Genomic DNA, 10138 nt, shown 5'->3' with positions numbered 1-10138 from the left:
GATTAGATTTACTCTTTTTTTCAGATTAAGAATATTCAAAGGTGTCGTGGAATCCGATTGCTGTCGTAATTGATGAACTTAAAAATGTACGACTAGTAATTGAGTCAGACTTATTATTGTTCTACATCTAATCATTCAAGCAATAATTCTGCAACCCATAGCAGGAGTACTGATTGGTTTCCGACAGCAATCGTATCACATCCCTTATTATATATGTACATGAAATTGCAACTTAAATTAATACTGTTGATATAAAGAAAAGTAAGTACTTTAATAATAAATAAACTTTCTTAATTGGGTTCAATTGAAATCTTTTCCTGTGCAAGCACATCGCTAACCTCTGTTGGCAAAAGATATGATTATACTTGTAGGGTTCTTATTATCTTTATTTAACTTTGTATTTTAGTTACTTTGAACTTTTTAATTTTTAAATGTATTATAAATATTTTAAGTTTCAATATTGATTTTCAATTTTCAAAAATTTTCATTGTTGTGAAAACTAAAGAAAGAATTTGACGCATACTTTTAGGCGTTTTTAAAAAATATAATTTAAAGTTTTACTATAAAATAAAATTGTGGTTTCAATAACCACAATACTGTCTTCGATAGATAGTCGGACGAGCCGCTACTCGGCGATGTAGAGATGACCGTTGTGTCGGTGGCAGCAGTTACAACAGCAGTTTCTAACTTTGTACCATCCGTAGTGTGATGAATGCTTCTGCCTTTTCCAATTGCTTGGCGCCAGCAATTTTTGCTGTTTGTAAAGCTTTAGCTGTAATGCAAATATATAGATGGGTTAAAGTGGTTTTCGTATGGTATTCAACAACTCACCCTTTACCATCATCACAGCCTTCTCATCGATTTTGAATATGTGTACTGTTTCAGTATTCAGACCTAGTTCGTTTGGTGCAATATTTTCGATTTAATTATGTATACTATCCGTTAGGCAGACAATTAGGTGCGTTCGATTCATTCATATACTGTGGGTATTTGAGTCGTAGACGCAATGGCAGATATTTTGATTCTTTTTGAAGTGTAACATTTATAAACAGTTGGGTTTCTCTGCTGTCACCATCACCACTAGAGAGCTATTGAAGAGACGCTCCGAGTCACGCTGTGGCCACCTTGTCACAGTTACTGATGGAGATAATGCGAAGCCATCTTTACCATCTAATAAGTAAATTGAACTGTAGAGGAAGAAACATTTTATAAAATTTAATAAAATCAAAAAATGATAGTTGTGTCAAAATGGGGTAAATTATTGTATGTTAAAGTATAGCGAAGTTTGTATAGGTTTTATTCTTCATTCTTAGAAACATGTACGAAGGTACCTGATAAGATATTAAAAATCCTCATACTCAAACTTCTGCTTAACTTCTACATATCAATAGCTACCTTTACCACCAGGAGTCACTATTCCTTCTACGCCTATGCTATTGTTTCCTACACCAATGAGCTTTGTAATAAAATAAACAGCTATCTCCCCAATCTCTCCAGTTTTGTCGCCTCGCGAAACCTGATATTGTAACCAACCAAATCATCGGTGATCTTATTTAAAACACGCGCCAAATGTCGACCATATAACATTACCCTACCGACTGTCTTACACCTTAAAATTTTGGGTGTGACTTTCGATCAGGATCTACATCTTGGAGAGCATGCACTAGCACGAATACTAATAACGACAAGTAAGGAAGGCTAAGTTCGGGTGTAACCGAACATTACATACTCAGTTGAGAGCTATGGAGACAAAATAAGGGAAATCACCATGTAGGAAAATGGACCTAGGGTAACCCTGGAATGTGGTTGTATAACATGTGTATCAAATGGAAGGTATTAAAGAGTATTTTAAGAGAGAGTAGGCCATAGTTCTATTGATGGACGCCATTTAGGGATATCGCCATAAAGGTGTACCAGGGCTGACTCTAGAATTTGTTTGTACGATATGGGTATCAAATGAAAGGTGTTACTGAGCATTTTAAGAGGGAGTGGGCCTTAGGTCTATTGGTGGACGCCTTTTCGAGATATCGCCATTAAGGTGGACTAGGGGTGACTCTAGAATGTGTTTGTACGATATGGGTATCAAATGAAAGGTGGTAATGAGTATTTTAAAAGGGAATGGGCTTTAGTTCTATAGGTGAACGCCTTTTCGAGAAATCGCCATAAAGGTGGACCAGGGGTGACTCTAGAATGTTTGTACGATATGGGTATCAAACGAAAGGTGTTACTGAGCATTTCAAGAGAGAGTGGGCATTAGGTCTATAGGTGGACGCCTTTTCGATATATCGCCATTAGGGTGGGCCAGGGGTGACTCTAGAAGGTTTGTGCGATATGGGTAAGAAACGAAAGGTGTTACTGAGCATTTTAAGAGGGAGTGGACATTAGGTCTATAGGTGGACGCCTTTTCGAGATATCGCCATTAGGGTGGGCCAGGGGCGACTCTAGAATGTTTGTACGATATGGGTATCAAACGAAAGGTGTTACTGAGCATTTTAAGAAGGAGTGGACATTAGGTCTATAGGTGGACGCCTTTTCGAGATACCGCCATTAGGGTGGGCCAGGGGTGACTCTAGAATGTTTGTACGATATGGGTATCAAACGAAAGGTGTTACTGAGCATTTTAATAGGGAGTGGGCATTAGGTCTATAGGTGGACGCCTTTTCGAGATATCGCTATTAGGGTGGGCCAGGGGTGACTCTAGAATGTTTGTACGATATGGGTATCAAACGAAAGGTGTTACTGAGCATTTTAATAGGGAGTGGGCATTAGGTCTATAGGTGGACGCCTTTTCGAGATATCGCCATTAGGGTGGGCCAGGGGTGACTCTAGAATGTGTTTGTACGATATGGATATCAAATTAAAGGTATTAATGAGGGTTTTAAAAGCGAGTGGCCCTTAGATGTATATGTGAAGGCGTTCTCGGGATATCGACCAAAATGTGGACCAGGTGATCCAGAAAATCATCTGTCGGGTACTGCTAATTTATTTATATATGGAATACCACTAACAGTATTCCTGCCAAGATTCCAAGGGCTGTTGATTTCGCCTTGTAGAACTTTTTCATTTTCTGCTACTTAATATGGTAGGTGTCACACCCATGTTTGTACGATATGGGTATCGAATGAAAGCTGTTAATGAGTATTTTGAAAAGGAGTGATCCTTAGTTCCATAGGTCGACGCCGTTTCGAGATATCGCCATATCAAACGAAAGGTGTTACTGAGCATTTTAATAGGGAGTGGGCATTAGGTCTATAGGTGGACGCCTTTTCGAGATATCGCTATTAGGGTGGGCCAGGGGTGACTCTAGAATGTGTTTGTACGATATGGGTATCAAACGAAAGGTGTTACTGAGCATTTTAAGAGGGAGTAGGCATTAGGTCTATAGGTGGACGCCTTTTCGAGAAATCGCCATTAGGGTGGGCCAGGGGTGACTCTAGAATGTTTGTACGATATGGGTATCAAACGAAAGGTCTTACTGAGCATTTTAAGAGGGAGTGGGCATTAGGTCTATAGGTGGACGCCTTTTCGAGATATCGCCATTAGGGTGGGCCAGAGGTGACTCTAGAATGTGTTTGTACGATATGGGTTTCAAATGAAAGGTGGTAATGAGTATTTTAAAAGGGAGTAATCCTTAGTTCAATAGGTGGACGCCTTTTCGAGATATCGCCATAAAGGTGGACCAAGGGTGACTCTAGAATGTTTGTACGATATGGGTATCAAACGAAAGGTGTTACTGAGCATTTCAAGAGAGAGTGGGCATTAGGTCTATAGGTGGACGCCTTTTCGATATATCGCCATTAGGGTGGGCCAGGGGTGACTCTAGAAGGTTTGTGCGATATGGGTAAGAAACGAAAGGTGTTACTGAGCATTTTAAGAGGGAGTGGACATTAGGTCTATAGGTGGACGCCTTTTCGAGATATCGCCATTAGGGTGGGCCAGGGGCGACTCTAGAATGTTTGTACGATATGGGTATCAAACGAAAGGTGTTACTGAGCATTTTAAGAAGGAGTGGACATTAGGTCTATAGGTGGACGCCTTTTCGAGATACCGCCATTAGGGTGGGCCAGGGGTGACTCTAGAATGTTTGTACGATATGGGTATCAAACGAAAGGTGTTACTGAGCATTTTAATAGGGAGTGGGCATTAGGTCTATAGGTGGATGCCTTTTCGAGATATCGCTATTAGGGTGGGCCAGGGGTGACTCTAGAATGTTTGTACGATATGGGTATCAAACGAAAGGTGTTACTGAGCATTTTAATAGGGAGTGGGCATTAGGTCTATAGGTGGACGCCTTTTCGAGATATCGCCATTAGGGTGGGCCAGGGGTGACTCTAGAATGTGTTTGTACGATATGGATATCAAATTAAAGGTATTAATGAGGGTTTTAAAAGCGAGTGGCCCTTAGATGTATATGTGAAGGCGTTCTCGGGATATCGACCAAAATGTGGACCAGGTGATCCAGAAAATCATCTGTCGGGTACTGCTAATTTATTTATATATGGAATACCACTAACAGTATTCCCGCCAAGATTCCAAGGGCTGTTGATTTCGCCTTGTAGAACTTTTTCATTTTCTGCTACTTAATATGGTAGGTGTCACACCCATTTTACAGTTTTTTCCAAAGTTATGTTTTGCGTCAATAAACCAATCCAGTTACAATGTTTCATCCCTTTTTTCGTATTTGGTATAGAATTATGGCATTTTTTTATTTTTCGTAATTTTCGATATCGATAAAGTGGGCGTGGTTATGGTCGGATTTCGGCCATTTTTTATATCGAGATAAAGTGAGTTCAGATAAGTACGTGTGCTAAGTTTAGTAAAGATATATCGATTTTTGCTCAAGTTATTGTGTTAACGGCCGAGCGGAAGGACAGACGGTGGACTGTGTAGAAAAACTGGGCGTGGCTTCAACCGATTTCGCCCTTTTTCACAGAAAACAGTTATCGTCCTAGGAGCCAAGCCTCTACCAAATTTCACAAGGATTGGTTAATTTTTGTTCGACTTATGGCATTAAAAGCATCCTAGACAAATTAAATGAAAAAGGGCGGAGCCACGCCCATTTTGAAATTTTCTTTTATTTTTGTAATTTGTTGCACCACATCATTACTGGAGTTGAATGTTGGCATAATTTACTTATATGCTGTAAAATATTAACTCTTCTTTTAAAATTTGAATTAAAAAAAATTTTTTTTAAAAAGTGGGCGTGGTCGTTCTCCGATTTTGCTAATTTTTATTAAGCAGACATAAAGTAATAAGGGTAATGTTCCTGCCAAATTTCATCATGATATCTTTAACGACTGCCAAATTACAGCTTGCAAAACTTCTAAATTACCTTCATTTAAAAGTGGGCGGTGCCACGCCCAATGGCCAAAATTTTACTAGTTTTCTATTCTGCGTCATAAGCTCAACTCGCCTACCAAGTTTCATCGCTTAATGCGTATTTGGTAATGAATTATCGCACTTTTTTGATTTTTCGAAATTTTCGATATCGAAAAATTGGGCGTGGTTATTGTCCGATATCGTTCATTTTAAATAGCGATCTGAGATGAGTGCCCAGGAACATATATACCAAATTTCATGAAGATACCTCAAAATTTACTCAAGTTATCGTGTTAACGGACAGACGGACGGACGACTGTGTATAAAAACTGGGCGTGGCATCAACCGATTTCGCCCATTTTCACAGAAAACAGTTAGCGTCGTAAAATCTACTCCCCTACCAAATTTCAAAAGGATTGGTTAATTTTTGTTCGACTTATGGCGTTAAAAGTATCCTAGACAAATTAAATGAAAAAGGGCGGAGCCACGCCCATTTTGAAATTTTCTTTTATTTTTGTATTTTGTTGCACCATATCATTACTGGAGTTGAATGTTGACAGAATTTACTTATATACTGTAAAGATATTAAATTTTTTGTAAAAATTTTACTTAAAAAAAAATTTTTTTTTAAAGTGGGCGTGGTCCTTCCCCGATTTTGCTAATTTTTATTAAGCGTACATATAGTAATAGTAGTAACGTTCCTGACAAATTTCATCATGATATCTTCAACGACTGCCAAATTACACCTTAAAAAATTTTAAATTACCTTCTTTTAAAAGTGGGCGGTGCCACGCCCATTGTCCAAAATTTTACTAATTTTCTATTCTGCGTCATAAGCTCAACTCATCTACCAAGCTTCGTCGCTTTATCGGTCTTTTGTAATGAATTATCGCACTTTTTCGGTTTTTCGAAATTTTCGATATCGAAAAAGTGGGCGTGGTTATAGTCCGATATCGTTCATTTTAAATAGCGATCTGAGATGAGTGCTCAGGAACCTACATACCAAATTTCATCAAGATACCTCAAAATTTACTCAAGTTATCGTGTTAACGGACGGACGGACGGACATGGCTCAATCAAATTTTTTTTCGATCCTGATTATTTTGATATATGGAAGTCTATATCTATCTCGATTCCTTTATATATGTACAACCAACCGTTATCCAATCAAACTTAATATACTCTGTGAGCTCTGCTCAACTGAGTATAAAAATCCAGAGCTGTAACAAACATTTAATATAATTCGATAAATCGGCAGTACTTGGGGTAAATATAAATAGACGTTTGCATGGTACGCGTCTCCGATATGGTCGCCAAGCCTAAAGGTTACTCACTGGAAGAAAATACAGGCCTGCCAAAATGCTGCCCCACAAACAGGCGTCGGACCTTTATGCTAGGAATTGCCCGGTGAATCCAGTACTCAAAGAACAGTACCCAAACCTTGCGGAAGATCGCGTACTCCCCAGAGAAAAGCGAGTCACTCTAGCTCAACTTCGTTCTGGATACTGTAACAGGTTAAACTCTTACCTATCCAGAAACAACCCCGACATACAAAATGTATGCCCCGCTTGCAATGTGTCCCCACATGACACCAACCATCTCTTTAATTGTAACGTGGAACCAACGCCTCTAACACCCCTTTCCTTATGGTCCACCCCTGTTGAAACAGCAAGTTTCCTTGGACTCCGGTTAGAGGATATTGATGACAATTTGTGATTAGTCAGACCTATTGGATGGGGCGAAGCACTGTTACAACCAACAACAACCAGTGCTAAAGTTGATTTTATTTTAATTACTTGCAGTTGGGGTATGCCCTCATTCTCCACTGTGCTCAAAACTATCGCCTCCAAATGGCAATCCAATCAAGATAAGCTAAAAGTAACAGGCAAACATGTTATAGCAGCATGAAACCTTCAAGGCCATTCCGCCCTTCCAGTTGTTAAAGAAACAGGATGCACCATGCTTAGGGGAATTTGCCAATTGGGTTGTAGTATCTATATATTGCGCTGGCAACCCCTTGAATCAATTTGGTATTTTAGTCGCCTCCTCCAACAGGCACACCTGCCGCGTCTATATTCTAAGCCCCCTAATGCACTGGGGATAATAGTGCTTGTTACCGGAGTGTACGCCTCTATATCCGAAAAAGGACCATCTACATCGTTAACACTCCCTAAAACCTTCGAGTGTCTTTATCGCTACAACATCAACATATTTAATGAGATATGGTATGACTTCACAAGGTCTTTAGGATTATTCCCAAAATTGATTATAAAAATAAAAACTCTTGCCTGCATACCTTTAGTGCCTGTTACAAAAGCTGTAGGTTTTCCATTGATAAACTTTTTTGCTGGCGAGCCACAGTTGCTTTTTGCTTTTTTCGGCGAATACGTAAATGTTTTTTCACATTCCTGTAATGGTTTCACCACCATTTGGGTTTCATTTACGATTGGCGATAGATTACCCAGTTTTGTGGTAGGTTCAGCGGCTTGCATATACTGCATACTTTTTTTTTTTTTATCATGTACTCAACTTCTTCTATGGAATCATTGACGTGCAATGATTTTTCGGTACTCTCATTGAACAAACTACGATTTTCTTTATCATTTTCAAATGATTCTTCAAAGTCAATAGAATTTTTGTTATGGTAATTACTGAGCACGCTTTCCGCATTTCGTGCTATTGGCTCTATTGCAATTTCCTTCTGTTGTTGTTCTTTCTCCTCTTTAATAAAGACACTTTTGTTTAAATTTCCGCCCGATTCATCTGACTCATCATCCGACAACTCAATTACTCCTAAATAATCATCAAAGGACGCGCTGGAAGATAGTTTTTCACTGCCATGCATACTTTTATTATCATTGGTGATAAGTTCAGTCAACAGCTTGTTGTCGCTGAAGTTTCACTGCCTTTTTAAGCGCTTTGAAAGGTTATGTGTGATGATACATCATCACCACCAAAGAACTATTACACTGATCTTCGCAATTTTCCTCTAGTATAGTAGATGGTCTGAGAAGTCTCACCATTTTCAAAGGTGAAGTTTGTAAAGTGGTATCGCCCACTATTGTGGAGTCCCACATTTTAGATGGTGCTTCAATATCTTCTAGGAGTGTTACATCAATACTTTTTAAAGGAGTTTCATTATCCAACTGATGCTGCTCCTGTACGCATAAGTCATGCAATAGACGTTGCAATGATTGTGCTTCTTCATCTATTTCTTGTAGTTCTAAAATTATATTATTAAATTTAAACCACACAATCTTATCAACTCTCAATATGTTGTATATTCACTTACCTTGTTTACAAGGGGTTTTAAAATAGTTTCCATCGGCGCTGCCTTTTTAGCATCTTCTATAACCATATCCTTGTGCTCGCTATGTATGTACTCAAATAGTGTACTGTCAGGATCGGATGCTGTTTTATCACACATTTTTTCCAAAGCCATACAACTTTCATCAGACGTACGTTGCTTTTGGCATTCGAATATAGTTTCGTCACAAGATGCCTTCGTTGAAAAATTATAAGGAATCCTCTTTATAGTGTTTGCATTGTTGGATTTATTTTCATCATCCTCCATTTCAAATATTTTGTTCATTGCATTTCCGCTAACAACAACGTTACTTTCGTGTTGATCCATATTCGCTACACGAGGAGCTGCGCGTGCTTCTAGCAAAGTTTGTAGATCCTCCTCTAAATCCAAGCTAAAGCGTTGGCAAGATACCGGCTCTTTAGCAGGCGTTGTAGCCTTTCTAAATGTGTTCATAAATAGAGAAAAAAATGTTGAAAATATTGTTTGTATTAATTTTTAATAATAGGTATATATTACCGCATATATACCGCATTTTACTGCCGCATTGCCTTTATCTGAGATCTTGCTCTTAACAATACCCATAGGCTGTAGCGTATAGGTATCAAAACCAGTGCATTGAAATATCATTGATTGTTTGCTGTGTTCATAATATAAAGATATGGTACGTAATTGGATTGTGGTAAAAGGCCAAAATGCTATATACCAACCTCATGATATATTTACACTTCGCTTGACTACTATGCACACGCACAAATACGCGTATATAAACATCGGCAGAAATGCTCAAAAGTGGCTCAATATATTTTCCATAACGATTAGCGTGCGTTTCATTGCAATGCAATAATATACGCAATCCCATCTTATGGCAGCATTTCATACGCAAAGGCACAGAACTACATTTGGCATAGCAGGCTTCAGGCGTATTGCCAGCAGCACAGCCATATCAGTCGCAGTTACAAGTAATAAGCCCCCACTCGTCAGTGATTGTATAGCGCCATCCAGAAAGCGATTCGAACAACCATAAGGATCTAGGTCTATAACATCGAAACGCTTCTCATATGAAGTTGAAAGGTACATGAGAGTCCTATTGCGAATTTTATTATTATTACAGTTAAATCACTAGCTATTGATTCGTATATCAAACCTACATTGCATACCCTTCGCTTGGCACAATTAAATGTTCCACTCCATTGTGTCGCATATTTACGCTAATGGAATCTACTGCCACCTTAGATAGCTCATTTGCAACAATTTCACGCACGCCTGCTACTTCTTTTGCATAACGTATGCTACGTAAACCTGTTGCAGCAAGCGCTTCCAATATTCGCAGTCCATCGTCGTATTTTACACCAGCCGCGTATGGTTTCTTGTCATTAGCATTGCTTTCGTTTGTATTTTGTGCATTTTTATGCACCGCCGCTTCCCGCTCTCTTATCAACCGCTTTGAGTATACATTAAGTACTGAAATACTTAAATCACGATTAAATTCTTGTACTAGATTGTAGAATACGG

At 38.8% G+C, this 10138-nt stretch overlaps 1 pseudogene; it reads right to left on the bottom strand.

Annotated features, from left to right (window-relative positions):
* Positions 1-718: 718 nt before the first annotated feature.
* On the bottom strand, positions 719-9485 carry LOC137245920 (uncharacterized; annotated as a pseudogene).
* Between the last annotated feature and the right edge of the window lie 653 nt (positions 9486-10138).

This window comes from Eurosta solidaginis, chromosome 3 (genome assembly GCF_040869045.1).
Source record: "Eurosta solidaginis isolate ZX-2024a chromosome 3, ASM4086904v1, whole genome shotgun sequence".
NCBI lineage: Eukaryota > Metazoa > Arthropoda > Insecta > Diptera > Tephritidae > Eurosta > Eurosta solidaginis.
Note: the sequence above shows the minus strand (reverse complement) of the source record. Positions and strands in the feature narration are given on the sequence as shown.